This window comes from Lithobates pipiens, unplaced genomic scaffold (genome assembly GCF_037356315.1).
Source record: "Lithobates pipiens isolate NorthernLeopardFrog02 unplaced genomic scaffold, aLitPip1_a1.2 Scaffold_18, whole genome shotgun sequence".
NCBI lineage: Eukaryota > Metazoa > Chordata > Amphibia > Anura > Ranidae > Lithobates > Lithobates pipiens.
In genome coordinates this window covers 276,399,669-276,415,595 of record NW_027507758.1, presented here as the reverse complement: position 1 = coordinate 276,415,595, position 15,927 = coordinate 276,399,669, and the positions used below count along the sequence as shown (strand labels likewise).

General features: G+C 43.4%; 1 protein-coding gene across 2 annotated transcripts in view; it reads right to left on the bottom strand.

Moving 5' to 3' along the window:
- TBC1D32 (TBC1 domain family member 32) overlaps positions 1–15,927 on the bottom strand; it is a 448,964-nt gene that overhangs the window by 110,645 nt on the left and 322,392 nt on the right. The gene's annotated exons all lie outside the window — the stretch shown is intronic.

Here is a 15,927-nt window from a genome sequence, read left to right as displayed (position 1 = left end):
GGACTATCACCATTTTTTTCTCCAGGATTTGTTTTCGATTTCAGGTTTCATACAGTATAATGTTCAAGGGTTTCAATATGCTCCAGACAGAGAAAGTGTGCAAAAAATGAAAAATGGCTCCAGCATAAAAATAGTTAATAATGTTCAATGGAACACAAGAGTATTATTTATTGTACAGTAGGCAAGGGGCTAAAGATTGCTATGTAATTTTTTAGGTTCTACCATCAGCTAGCAGCAGCATAAGGACCATTATATGCTTAAAGCGGTAAACTTTCTCAGCAACAAACCAACAGCCCTTCTGGCAGTTGCTCCCAAGATGGCTGCATCTTCTGATTGCCCATTAGCCTAGACCCGGTGTCTAGCATACTGGAAAGATTTAACATTACGACAACTGTCCTATATCTGCTAGTATCTTGTATACTTGTTTTAGCAAAGCTTTTATTATAAAGATATTTGTATTCTATATCATTAAGGGTTTTTATGCATAAACATGTTTTCTTGAAAGTGGTCCATAAAATTATGCTAGGATTTTGGCAAACTATCAAACTGAGCAGCAGCTTTTCTATGAAAAAAGAATCATAACTATTTTTCTTTCACTGAAAACATACGTTAACAGCTGATTTAATCATGCACACATAGTCTAGTTTTGCTTGAAAATTATTCCAGTCTACCAGACTTTACTCGCTAACTGCAAATGATTTAATGAAATTGCAAAGTACTTATTTAATAAACCTTTCTGACAAATCTGTCTTCAAGTTGAAACTTAATCTAGCTCCAAATATGCATTATAACAATGGGAAAATTTCACTAAACAACATTTTCTAATCTATGGATCTAAAAGTCTCAGAATATCCGTTTTTAACGCCGTTTTATTTCTAAAGTATCCTGTACTAAGAGAAAATGTCAAGCTGCCATTGCTATCCACTCCCACAAATTCTAGTTGCCTGCCTGTTATGCTTGATTCATTATTGAGAGACCGACTTGGAATACATATACAGAATATGAATTCACTCAGATTTTCTAATCTGCATGCTTATTATGGGTCATTTACTAGGACGGTATTAATTTATATATACATAGTTCTCTCAGTACATTGTTCCTTCAAAGTCTACATCAAACCAAAACCTTTTCTTTTTTTTTTTCTTCTTTTTTTTTTTTTTTTATAAAACCTCTTTCTGGATTGTATTTGCGAGTCAGAACAGGAAGTGATGTAAAATCTCTCTAGAGGGGACACAGACTGAAACAAAACAATAGTTCAGACGAAGGGTTAAAGTATCCCAGACTATGAAAACTCTCATTACATGTTATATAACAGAGTGTGCATACTCACAAAGCCACTAAAGAATTAGTTTTGTGTGAAATATACCTGGTTGATCCTGCCTTCAGCTGTCCCTCCCATTTTCTCCCCACTGTACCCTGAGATTGTGTAGCCCAGCTGGAGTCCTCTATGGAGCATGCTCATATTTCAGTTCCCTTCTAAATTCTTAATTTCCTTTTTTTTTTTGTATCGGTGCAGCCCATGAGCCTATAAGAGTCATACATATAGGCATATACACAGTGGTAAATGACACTCCCCTCCCTCCCCCTCCATGTGGTCCTATTGCTAAACACTTTGGGGGCAGCACATAGTATGCTAGTTAATTACATTCACTAAGGCTGGATTCACACCTATGCAGCTTTAGTGCTTTTTGCATTTTGCAGATCTGCACTACAGTCCATTCAACATGGTTTCCTATGGAACACGTTCTATAGTGCATATCTGCAAAATGCAAAAAGCACTAAAAGTGCATAGGTGTGAATCCAGCCTAAGACTCATGAAAAATGCTTAGTTTTAATAGAAATCAGTATTAAATATATCAAATGTCATTGCTAATACCTGTAAAAGAAAAAGCCTTGGATACAGATGCTCTTTGAACAAAATGAAAGCTAGTGACAGGGGAGCTCCAGCTGAATGACAGCCTCAGCTCTGTCCCTGTGAGCTGTGTGAAGGGGTGTGTCCCTTCTCTCCAATTAGCTCTCAGAGCTCTCCTCACTGAGTTTTGCAGAGTCTAAATTCAGCTCTTCCCCCTTTTTTCTGACAGCTCAGACAAGCTTAATGAATTCTGCATTTTAAACCACTGTAGAGAAGAGAAAATTGCAGATAAACAGTTACAACTTATGCAGGAGGATGTGCCTCATCTCTGTGTATCGCCAAAGGCCAGCCACTTTACTGGGTATATGTAAGGGTTTACAACCACTTTAACACTTCTTTGCTTAATATCACTTTAAAAACAATGTCCTGTTATTATTGTCAGTCTCATTGACAATCACTTCCCTAAGTCATTGTGAGAACGAGATCAGCTACTTAAGCATCTTAAAGTTATTGTAAAGTACATGTTGTACTTACCTGCTCTGTGCAAAACCCACTGCCTGGATCCTCCTCTTCTTGGGTCCCTTTTTGCTGCACGTGCCCCCCCCCCCCTCCTGTCAAGTGCCCCCACAGCAAGCAGCTTGCTATGGGGCCACCTGAGCCGAGTCACAGCTCCCAGTGTCCATTCAGACACGGACTCCCCGACTCAGCCCCACCCCTCTCTCCTCTGTTTGGCTAACTGACTTTGATTGACAGCCATGGGAGCCAATAGTGCTGATGCTCTGTCTCAACCAATCAGGAGGAGAGTCCCGGACAGCTAAGACCCTTGTGGACATTGCTGGAGACAGATGGGGCTCAGGTAAGTAAATAGGGGGTACTGGGGACGATGCTACATGCAGAAGGTTTTTATTTTTATTTTTTGTTTTCAAAAAAGGGTTTTATTAAAGCTATTAACAGAAATACAAAGTCAGCAAAAGGAATCATATTACAACATTGGCATAAGAAGTTGGATGACAAGGTTACAAAAAGGTGATAAACAAATAACAGAACCCTGCAGGACAAACCATTGATAACTGAATAGCTGTATGGGTCTTACATCCAACCACGGGTTATAAAAGTAAAGAGAGTGACACGTTAAATGAGCTGACCATCATAATAAAAATACAAAGAAAAATCATGATAGAGAGAGAGGGAAAAGAGTCAGAGAGAAACAAAGGAAAAAGAGGAAAAAATGTAAACAGAGAAGAGAAGCAAAATAAAAAAACCTAAGGTGCGATCACTTCAGTAAGCGAAACAGGAACCATGGGTTCCACTTCAGGTCATAAATGTGTTCAGAGTCATGCAGAGTGTGAAAGATCTTTTCGGACAGCATTACCTGGTCAATATGTGAAAGAACCTGTGCTAAGGGTATAGACGGGGACTTCCAATGAAGTGCAATAGTCCACAGTACAGCGACACAAATAGAGTGCACTAACCTTACAAAATGTTTAGGGGTGTCAGGGGGGGTCTGGAAGAGAAGACAGTGGTGGTAAGAGAGGGACAGTGTTTGGCCAGCGAACCCATCTATCAGTCTCAAGACCTCCTGCCAGACAGGGCTAATTAAATCACACTCCCAAAAAAGGTGAATAAAGGTGCCAGGGTGATTGCATCCTCTAAAACAGTTGGGGGGAGTAAGGGGATAAATCTGGTGTAAATGTACCGGAGTGTAGTACCACCTGGTGAGAACTTTGATAGCTGTCTCTCTAACAGTTAGGGATCTGGTGCATTTGCGCATATTGGTCCAACCCTCCTCCCAATCCACCACTCCCGTCTCCAGGGCCAACTCCTCCTCCCAACGCGCTCTATATCGCAGGGACTGACACTCCGACTGTCCCTCCAGGGCTCTATATAACAGAGAAATCAGTCCTTTTTGGCGTGGGAAATTAAAGCATATGTCTTCGAAGATAGTGAGCTGTGCCTGGGGACGGAGTCCATACCGGGAGAGAAAGAAGTGGCGGATCTGCAGGTATCTATAGCGTTCAGAGTCAGGGAGTTGGTGCTGGGTCTGCAAAGTCGAAAAAGGAACAAAGCCAGAGCCCGTCACAAAGTCCTTCAACTGGGTAAGCCCACACCGGACCCACATACCAAAAGAATCAGGATGGAGAAAAGCTAAGGGGAACCTAGGGTCACCCAGGAAGGAAGCACCCATAGAGCGACCCAGGGTGAGGTCGTATTTCTGCTTAAAGCGGTGCCACAGTAGAAGGCTAAACGCCACTATAGTATTACGGTTGGTTAAAGGCAAGAGGGGGCGATTAGCTGACCACATAATGCCGGGGAGATAGAGTGGAGTGACCGAGTCACTCTCAAACCTCACCCAGGGGACTCTAGAATTAGGGATCGACCACTGTGCTTGCTGAGTGAACCTGCAGGAGAGGTAGTACAACCAAACCTGAGGTACCCCCAAACCACCATTTTTCATAGATCTGTAGAGTACCCCCCTGGCAAACCGGGGAGATCTATTGTTCCAAATAAACCTGTTGAAATGGGACTGAAGGTCAAGGAGAAAACATTTGGGGAGCCTAACCGGTAGAGAGCGAAATAAATATAGCAACCTGGGAAGGATGACCATTTTGAGGGCAGTAATTCGTCCTATGAAGGGGATACGTAAAGAGAGCCAGCTTTTAAGGGTGTTTTTAAGTTTGCTAATCAGTGGGGGATAATTGACCCCAAAGAGGTCCCCGAAATTCCCGGGCAGCCCCACACCCAAGTAAGGAATGTGGGAGGTAGCCCAAGTGAATGAGTAGTTTTGTTTAATTAGGGCCAAATCATTGGGGGTAAAGCCTATAGGGAGGGCTACAGATTTAGAAACATTAATGGAAAGACCAGAGACTTTCGCAAAGTGAGACAGTGTCAAAAAAAGATTGGGAAGGGATACATGAGGGTTAGTAATAAACATTAAAACATCATCGGCATACATGCAAAATTTGTACATTTCGGTCCCCTTAGTGTAACCAGTAATATCAGGATGTCTCAGGAGGGCAATAGCAAGGGGTTCTAGGGCTAAAGCAAAAATTAAAGGGGAAAGGGGGCACCCCTGTCTAGTACCTTTACCTATGGGGAAGAATTCTGAGCTACAGCCAGGCAACTTAATGCGAGTCATAGGATTGTTATAGAGGGCCCGGAATCCTGCCAGAAAGCTACCCCTAAAGCCCATAAGAGGCAAAAGTGTGTCTAAATAGTTCCATGTAACACTGTCAAATGCTTTCTGTATGTCTAGGCTCAACAGGAGGAGACTACGGGAAAACAAGTTGGCATCCTGAATAACGTTTGCAGCTAGGCGGATATTGTCTGTGATAAAGCGATGTGGAATAAACCCAGATTGGAAGGGGGAAATCAGGGAAGGGATAAATTTTGCCAGTCTGTCAGCTAAGATTCTGCTAAATACTTTGAGGTCGTTATTTATAACCGAGATTGGCCTAAAGTTCTGAGGTAGATTATGATTTTTATTGGGTTTAGGAATCAGTGACATGTTAGCTAACAGCATTTCCTCCGGGAAGCTATCGCCTAATAGAATCGAGTTGAAGAGTTGCATCATTCTGGGGGCTAAAATCGTGGAAAATTTTTTGTAATAGAGAGCCGAAAAGCCGTCTGGACCTGGGGCCGAACCCAAATTAAGTGACTTGAGAACTCCTAAGATCTCTGGGACCGTAATTGGGGCATTCAATGCCTCCATTTGTGAGGGGGAGAGCGTCGGAAGAGGGATATCCTGTAACCAGGAAAGGTCATCGGGAGAAGGAAAGATGCGGGGGGCTTCTAGGAGTTTAGAATAGAATTGCTCAAAGATCTTGAGAACCTCCCTGGGATGTGACGATACAAAACCCTCACTATTAGACAACCGGTAGACATGGGGCGGGCGAAGTGTGTTAGACAACTTCCTAGCAAACGAAGTCGATGCGGAGTTGTTGAATAACAAACTGCGAGCTTTGGCCCAGCGTAGCGTCTTCTCAACCTTGGCTGACAACAAGGAGTCAAGTTCCAGGCGCTTCTGGTCTATGGAACGCCTGGTAGAGTCCAAGTGCAATGAGGATGAGTCTTTGTATAAGTGGTCTAATTCTCTGGTTAGTTCCACTATCCTAAGTCTATTGGATCTATTTCGGGCTGCGGATAGACTGATAAGACGTCCTCTGATGACGGCTTTATGCGCCATCCAGAGAGTCGAGGGCTGCATATCCGGGCGAGCATTCAAGGAAAAATACTCTTCCAGAGACTGAGCTACCTGGGCTTCCACCCCCGAGTCCGAGAGAAGGGATTCATTCAATCTCCAGGAGTGAGGTGTGGGAGCGAGCCTAATGAACCTTGTAGTAAAAGAAATAGCCTGATGATCGGACCAAACACAGGGGTGGATGGAGGCTTCTACAGAATTAGCAAGAATAATTGGAGTGGAGTATATGTAGTCCAACCTCACATAACTGTTATGCGGGTGGGAGAAGAAAGTGTACTCCCTACAGCCTGTGTTGTGGGCTCTCCAGGTGTCAGTGAGTTGCAGGTCTCGTAGGCCTCTAGAGAGCGACTTCGGGAAAGCTCTAGAAGTGGTTGATGTCGATGAGGGGTCTAGAGTGGCGTTGGCAACTGAATTAAAATCGCCACCTATGATCAAGTGAGGAGAGTGGTATTGAGAAATTTTCTCAAAAAATGACCCAAAGAAAGTAGCCGAGCCCTCATTGGGTGCGTAAATACTGGCAATAGTAAGTTCTCTGTTGTGGACAATGCCCTGAACAATAACATATCGGCTCTCGGGGTCTCTATAGATATGCTTAACCTCCATCGGGAGGGAGGAGTGGAGGAGTATGGCGGCCCCCCTGACCTTGGACGAGTGGAGCGAGTAAAAGACTTGAGGAAAGTCCTTATGGAAAAATTTTGGGTGAGATGATCGGGAGAAATGTGTTTCTTGGAGTAGAAGGATTTTAGCTCCAAGGCTTTTATAAAAGGAGAAGGCTTTACGCCTCTTGGAAGGAGAATTAAATCCCTTGACATTGTGGGAGACACATGTTATTGCCATGGACAATAAAAACTAGTAACTATAGTTAAGAAATCAAATATGGTGGTAAGGGGGGAAGGGGAGAATCTCAGGGAATACTCGTCCAACAGGCGCCAAAAAAACAGGGGGACCCCCACATCATCAGCAGGGTAACAGAAAAATAAGATAAGGTGCAATAAAAACAAGTGTGGCATGAGAACCCAAATCCTGAGCAGAAAAGGAGCCTGAGTGATTGAATGAGCATAGAGCAAGGACCATGATCGACCTAGAAGGGAGAAAACCAAAAAACATAAAAAAAGAAAGTAAACATCAGAGAGAAAAGGCCCAGAGCCTGAAAAAGGCCGTGGGCACCACATTAAAGCTAAGCGTGGAAGCGTGTGGGAAAACATAGCCACACCAAAATAACCGTCAAATACCGAGACAACAAGGTCTCGTGACCAGTAGGGTTGCGCAATGGTAGGGGGCACCCACCAGAGAAGCAACCGACCACTGGAAAGGGGAGCCATACAACAGCTCCTAGGGACTTGTAAATGGCTTGTGGTTTGGGTAGGAAAACCTGGAAAACACATAGCCCCTCTCTCAAGCAAGCTCCACCGCCCCCCGAAAGGACGGAGGCGCGGAGCAAACGGGAGACGTGAGGGGGGAAACAGCATATAACCAGAAACATGAACACACTCTACCCTTAAAAATGTAAACAAGAGTAGCTAATAAACAGCCAATGGGAACTATAGCTAACCGCAGTCTGAGCCTTCATATGAAGGAGAGAAAAACAGCATCATCGAGGACTATCTTCCACCCGATCATCAACACCATATCTGATTCTACGCCTGTCTCTTCTGGTCGGGGGAGTTTGCCAAATAGGTGTAGCTCTGGGAGTAGAGGGTAGTCTGCGAATCGCAGAGGCATCCAAAAGTCCTAGCTTCACCAGGATCTCCTGGCCCTCCAGGACCGAAGTGGCAGAGTATGTCGAGCCGTTGTGTGGAATCACAAGACGAAACGGGAACCCCCATCGGTACCTGATACGGGCTGATTGCAGGACTGTGGTTATCTCCTTTAGGTTCCTTCTCCGCTCCAAAGTCGCCGGAGCGATATCCGGGAAAATTTGGATAACTTTGTCATCAAGAGTGATTCTCTGTTTGTTACGGGCTGCTCTCAAAATTTCCTCTTTGACCAAAAAGTCCTTCATGCAGAGAATGATATCCCTGGGAGGTTTATCTTCCGGGGGTTTGGGGCGCAAAGCCCTATGTATCCGGTCACACTTGAACAGATTAGCTTCATGGTCTGGGAGCAAGGATTTAAACAACCTGATCACTACCGGAATAAGCTCAGATTCGGACTCCGGGATACCACGGATGCGTAAGTTATTGCGTCTATTCCTGTTATCGAGGTCTTCTATTTGAGACTGTAGAAGCTGGACCGTGGAGGATAGGGTTTCATGTTCTCGGCTGAGATCATTATGAGCTATCGCCAACTCGTCATGTTTAGTCTCTAGCCTCTCAGTCCTTGCGCCCAGGGCCGAGATTTCCTGCGAAAGAGCATGAGAAGTCTTCTGAAGTTCTGATTGAAACTTGGAAGCCAATCGATTGTACATGGATTCCAGACTGTCCTCTAGATCTGCCTTTGAGAGGGTACTGGGAGATCTTCTATCCAACGAAGGAGCAGGTGAGGTTGGGCCCAACAATCGAGGCGAGGAGGCCGGATCGGGGGAGAGGCGCCCCCCTACTGACCCTTCACGCTCCATGCTAGTTTGTTCTTGAGAGCGCAGAAGGTATTGTGTGAGAGTTTTTTGGGCGGTGCTCCGTGCCTTTTTTTTTTTAGTCGGCATGCACCAAGGCTCTGCGGGTTAGAAGATGAGGTAAAAAAAATAAAAAATGGGGAAGTGAAACTTGGTGCAAGTATACCTCAGAGATAGGCTGAAGTCCCGAACGGAGCTAATATGGGGTCTCAAAAATACATTTAGAGACTAGTTGTGCGTGTTGCTACTGTGAAAGGAGGCTGTGCATTGGATCAGAAGCAGCTAGTGCAGTGTCAATAGCCAGTCCGTAGGCTTGCTGGGGGCTGCTGTGCCTCAGACTGATGCAGAAGCCCGGTGGCAAAAGTTCCAATGCGACAAGTGAAAGGGGGTACCCTAAAGAATAAAAAGTCCGTGGAGGGGCCAGTGCACCGGGTAGCAGACAGTAGCAGGGGGGGGGGGACGTAACGTACTCACTGCGAGTCCAGGGGGAAAACGGAGCAGCTGTGGAGGCAAGGATCACTGCGAACCGCAGTCACTGGAGATGAAGACATGAGGTACTGTCCCTGAAGTGGTGAAAAGCGGCGGCAGAAAAAACTCAGCAGGCCCAAGCAGCTCCAGTCTCCAAGCCAGTCTGTCCGGGGGCAGATTATTGCCGGGGGGACCTGGGATGCCCCCCTAGATCCACAGCAGTCTCACGTCTCTTGAGCGGAATATAGAAGGGGTCAGAGACAGGCACCAAACGAGTGGACGGAGGGTTGCGGCCTGCTCCGGGTGTACCAAGATGGCCGCCGTCTAGTTTTGTGGATCACCAGGCCCCAAACCCTCAGCGTTCCAATTCCGCCTCGTAGGCCCTCGGACCAGGGCAGGGATGTACCGTTGTGGGGATGATGCGGGAGAGGACCCCCTTTAGAGCCGATGTGCGTCCGGACGCTCCGGGATCGAGGTAGGCCGCAAGATGGCGGCGGAGCGCTGCTCGCGTGGGTGGAAGCCCCGGGACGGATCGGAGCCCGCGGAGCGCCCAGGGATGTCCCAAAAGGCTCCAGGTGAGGGAGGGCAGCTCCGACAGGCTAGGCGGATGAAGGAGAGACCGATCCGCGGTGCCAGGCGTCCGGATTGCGGCGGATACTGTTAGGCCGCAGCGGAGCTCTCGTTGAACGCGTCCGTCCTCCAGAAGGTTTTTATTTTAAAGTGATAGTAAAGTCTTGTTTTAAAAAATCAAATAGAAAACATGTTATACTTACCTCCTCTGTGCAGTTGGTTTTGCACAGAGCAGTCTAAATCCTGCTCTTCTTGGGTCCCTCTTTGCTGCTCCTGGCTCCTCCCTCCTATCAAGTGTCCCCACAGTCAGAAGACTCCTATGGGGGCACTGGAGCCATCACAGCTTTGTATGTCCATTCAGACACTGACCACCAACCTGGCCCCACCCCCTCTCTCCCCTGACTGGCTGACTGACTTTGATATACATCCACAGAAGCCAATAGGACTGCTGCTGTGTCTCAGCCAATCAGGAGGAGTGTCCCGGATGGCTAAGACACTTGTGGACATCGCTGGAGAGAGATGGAGCTCAGATAAGTAATTGGGGGATACTGGGGAGGCTGCTACACACAACATGTTTTTTTTTTTTTTAATGCATAAAATGCATTAAGATAAAAATAAATAAATAACCTTATGCCTTTACAAATCCTTTAATGCATAGAATGCATTAAGATTAAAAAAAACTTTGCCTTTACAACTCCTTTAAACCTATTGTGATCTCTTATAATCTGGAGATCATAATTGTCTGGTAAGAGGATTATACTTCTTTCAGCTCTGATAGAGCACAAGAGCAGTTTATGAGATTTGAGTACTGGGAGTAGCACACTAAAATTTTTTCAGAATTTATTCAATGTGGACTTTTTGGTATTTAATTACTTGATATATATATATTTACACATATTTAGTTGAAAAAATGGGGATGAGAACATATAAACCAACAGCTGCCCCCTTTAAAGTGAACGAATCACTAAACTGTATGAAATGATAAAATAAAGAATAAGGCACTATACATGTTCAGAAAAAAACTGTCACAAAGAAAACACTGCATCAAACTTTAATGTTTACATTCATGAAAAAATAAGCAAGCATAAAGTCCATAAGTAAATAAATCCCAACATCAAAACAGAATACTCTGAGATATAACTTCTAGATCTTCAACCACGAGTGCTCAGTTAGAAGATGGACACTCACCAAACAGTTTGACCCCTTTTTACAGGATGGTAACTGGACCTGGGTGACCTGTTAGCTGTGGGGACTTTAAAAAAGGGCAGATGTGCGAAACACGTTGTTAAGGCAACCACCACAGCCAACAGGTCACCCAGGTCCATGAGGTGCTCCAACGACCAGCACCCTAGAACCTTAGCAACGCTGACTGACATCCACATCGGCCCATCCAGCCCTGGTTTTCCATCTCCCTGAGGTCTACATCATTTTGGGACACTCCCACGCAGCTGAGATTCACATAAATTAGGCTTTAGATGCTGTGAACATATAGCTTCATCCACACTGCAGCAACATGGCTCTCTCCCTTGCACCTGTCAGTACGCCAGCAGACTACAGTTCAGGTTTCCCCTGATAATCATCTTCGCTTTCTCCTCCAGCACATCCAACCCATCCTCACATGCTGGTGAGCATGTTCCACATTCATCTGCAGTACAGCAGGGGTATTGGAGCCCTCCCCCATGCTGCAGGAGGTTTTTTGTAAACCCCAATGCTGTCAGCTTGTTGCTCCATAGATCTTCTGTGAAATTGTAAGCTGTTAATTTCTTTTTTACCTACCTCGTATCCCTTCCTGTCTGACAACAGGATTGTTCTTTTACATGCATTACTATATAAACTAGGACTAATCATGTTCAACTGTCTGCTGTGAGACTGTGTTTACTCCTCAACCCATTGAGCGTTGGTCCATTTGTTTTGTTGTACACTGTTTATCCATACCCTCCAGCGATGGCCGCCATCCAGCTGCACTGGATTCAGATCCCATGTCATTAACCATGCCCTTTCCTCCCGATCCACAGATGTCCATGTTTTAGCGCCGGTGTTACTTGTTGTATATTTGTGTCGCATGTGATGAACTGCCTAATCTCATATTCCCCACCTGTTACCACTGATTGAAAGCTAGTGGCTTTCTTAGTTTTGACCGTAGTAATTCTGCATGCTTTGCAGCTTTTACATTTATAGAACCCTGTGTAATCCCAAAAAATTGGGAGTTTCTTGGGGGCCGAATTACATTTTTGGCCAACGTATTGCATAACCCTGGGGCTCTTCTATAAATAATATACATAACATTATTATTATTTGCGCTGATAGAAATTTGTTTTATTGTTTGATTATCTATAAATAAACTTAGGTTTGTTGGGAAGGTCTTTTTGTAATATTGGCCAGTAGGTTTTAATTATCCTTAATTATCCTTTCCACCTCTTTATATCAGAGATTAAAACCTGAAACAAAAGCCAGGTTGAATTGGTCCCCTCCTGAGTCCCTGGCCTTTGGTCTCAGAAGGGTAAGGCGATCATTTGCCTAACTTGTTCTCTCGTCATTTCCAATTTTCTTTTGTCGTACCCTTTTTCTATGAATCTATCAATGATCATATTGGTTTAGGCCATAAAATCTTCCTCGCCCGCATAATTCCTTCTGATTCTCAGGAATTGACCCTTTAGGATTGCTCTCACCCAATTGGGGTGATGGTAACTACGGGTGGAAATATAACCATTGCGATCAGTTTCTTTAAAATGGGTCGGGGTCCCCAAACCAGAACCCTTCCTAAAGATCTCGAAATCCAAAAACTGGATGCATGATTGATGCAAGATATTGGTAAAATTTGGTATTTGTTGTTATTCATATAGACTATAAAGCCATCCAACTCTTCCTTTGGACCCTCCCAAACAATGAAAATGTAATCTATGAACCTTTGGTACATTTGAATTTGGGTCCACCAGTCAGAAAAAATACATTCCTCCTCCCACTTAAAAAAAAATTGCAATACTGGGTGCATACTTAGCCCCCATAGCAACCCCTTTTATTTGGTTAAAAAAATCCCCTGCATGCCAGTAGAAATTGTTAGTCATTGCCATTTCTAAAGCTTCCATGAGGAATTTTCTTTGAAGCAGCATTGAGGGCATCCTGCTGTATAATTTTGGTATATAGGAATTCAACATCCACTGTGACCAACAATGTTCATTCTCCTATCACCATTTCCCTAATCCTATTAATAAGGTCCTTACTATCCTTTAGATATGCTTTGCCCCTAGTGGCTATAGGCTGCAAAAAGATATCAATATATTCTCCCAACTGAGAGTAAAAACAAGTCTATCCCACTTACAATAGGTCTGCCTGGGGGACTGGACCGATTATGTATTTTGGGAATTTGATAGATAACCAGGATTTTTGGGACCCTCCTAGGTAATAGATATGCTTCTTTTTTGTTTAATATGCCTTTAGAAGACCCTTTATCTAGCAGCTTGGATAGGAGAGCTTTTAGTATGGCTGTTGGGTCACCCCAAAGTTTTTTTTATAGGTGGCTGAATCCTGAACTATTTGTTGCAGTTCTGCCATATAGTTCTCCTTTTTTAGGATCACCCCCCCCCCCCCCCCCATCCGCTGGCCTAATAACTATGTTCCTGTCGTGTTCCAATTTTGAGATGGCTTCCCTAGTTTGTTTAATATGTTTAATATTCCTTTTTTTGGTGAAAGGGATATTCCTTATATCCTCTTGTAACATATGCTTAAAGACTTCTATAAACCTATGGGTATGTTTTTTTGGGATTAAAAGACTTATTCTCTAACCCTGTGTGTGTATGACACTGCTGTCCTAATAATTTCTTCCAAGCCACATGATAACTATCTGATCTTACTCAGCTCTAAATTGCATCCATGCACCAAAATAGTTAATTTATCACTGTTTAGGTGATTGTTGACTACAAATATTTTTATGCATTAGTCCATTTATTGATTCCTTTGTAAGGTTGTCCATTTTTGTGCAGGGTGGGCAGCGTGTGTGCATCAGCACTCTCCGGAGGCATATTCTGTATTAAGTTTTTGCCTTCTCCATTTTGGAAGATCCTCACCAATAGCAGCCTTTCTATACATATAAAAGTAAGCAGGAAGTGGCGTGACATCACTTCCTGAAGAGCCATTCATGGCGAAACATATGTCGGAACGGAGGATCCATCATTTCTAGGTCCATATTTGATACGCCACATCAGGCTTTGCACCTTCGGAGCGAGACGTGGAACGTACGCTACTACCACCTGTTACTGAGCAGGTGCAAAGGGCTCCATCTTATAGAAGGCACACGCACCTGCACTCGCATGGAAAAAAAATTATCTGTAGCCCTGTTGTAGAGCGATGGCTTCTTTATATCTTTGGAAAGGATGCTTTTACCTCAGTGTTTTCAGTGTTGAGGGGTCATAAAACAAGTATGCGACTGCTGATTTAAGGTATACCTCCCAGATCTATTCTGGCCAAACTTTTGAACTATAAAATAAGGAGCTTACCCTAAAATACACAAAAGGATATAAAGAGGTACTGCATAATGGTGAAAAAGCATCTTTCTTCCCTGATTTCTCTGCAGAGGTGCAGAACAATAGAGCCAATTTCTCAGAAGTCAAGAGACATCTACAGCGCCTTCAGATGATGGGTACATTCTCATAGGTAGTTCATTTTCATGCTATTGACACACTAAGTAGTGGTTCTCACTACCCAACACATACTAATCTATGAGCTTGAGGCTAGTCAAGACAAAGCAGGAGCACGAACCATATGAAGAGGAAAGGAGAAGAAAGCCAAGATATTTAGCCACTACATTTACATTTTTTTTCCTCCCTTGTCTGATCACTGTATGCATGTGGGTAAATCCAATAGGAAAACTTAGAAAAAGCTATTTAGTGGCGTATGGAACAGCTTAAGGGACCTGCAGAGTGCACAGTAAGTTTCATCTATTACATTTGTATAAAAAAAATTAATTATCAGGAATTGAAGTTGACCTTAAAATGAATTGAGGGAAAGTCATTATTACATTGTATGTGCCTAGGGTACCCTGATCTCAAATCTGTCTCTTAAAATACTCTCAATCGATCATAAGATATGGATTCAACTAGACAGGTTAACCCCCTTACTGACTTAATTTATCAACATCCTTGAAGATACATGCTACTTTCTCATATTTGGAAATGATGGGCAAATGAAATGGAAAGTTTGACAGAAAGGAATTGTACTGCAGTGGAGAAAAACAAAACAGCACACTAATTAATGAAAAATATAGCATTTCATATTTGTGGCATATTTCATGCTTAAGGGGGAGAGAACACTACAGTAATCTAATTTTTCTCAAATTTGCAAGTTTTATGATGTATTCCCATTAGAATAGGCAGCAGATGGATTACTTTGTTATTGTAATTCAAGATACCTAAAGGGTTTGAAAATCTGCCACATTAACATAATCAATTGCTGTAAAGAATAGACAAAGGCTTTCTTTTTTAACATGTAAGAACTATTATCAAAGTTACAAAATACACTAATCAAATGTATTTAAAAATACAATTAGTCTCCACAGATAGCATCAGTGAAACACGTAATTTCAGTGGACAATGCATTGATTGACTGCGACAGTGTTGTGAGTTTAGGTAAGCATTAATTTGTGGTGAACAACAGACTTCGACCCATTTATCCTGTAAGCATGCAATCAGTAAAAAGTTCAGTGTCATTTGCACAATCATTTGTCAGAACATTAAACATTTCCAAGCCTTCTTTGCTCAGAAAGGCTAATTATAAATGTGTGTTCACTGTGCAAATCCCCAACTGAACTCTGGATGTTGACATTCACTCCGAAATATGGTAAAGTATGGTAAATATGGTAAAATATGGTAAAGTTCATAGCAAGTAGTACCATACAGTGCACTAAATCCTTGACACTATATATAATGACTTGCATGAAGTATGCATGTTTTTTTCTAATAATACCATTATGGTCTGTTAAAATGCAGTAGGCAACATTAAATGAGCATCTGACTCCTCAAAAATATGCCTTTAAAAATCGAGTAAAAGACTGAAGGTTTGCTCACACCACCTGCATGTTACATGTTCCAGTTGTTCGTTCTTCCTATCAATGAGCTGCAGTAAGGCAGAGGTGTGATGCGCGTTTACTTTGTGAACTTTATTTAAAATGCAGCAATTGAAGCTTAATTTATATCTCTGCACAACTGCGTGGTGTGTAGTGCTACATCGGGGTGCAATGCTGCATTTTTCCACACTGCAAAACACATCACACCAGCATTGCCGTATGAATGATGC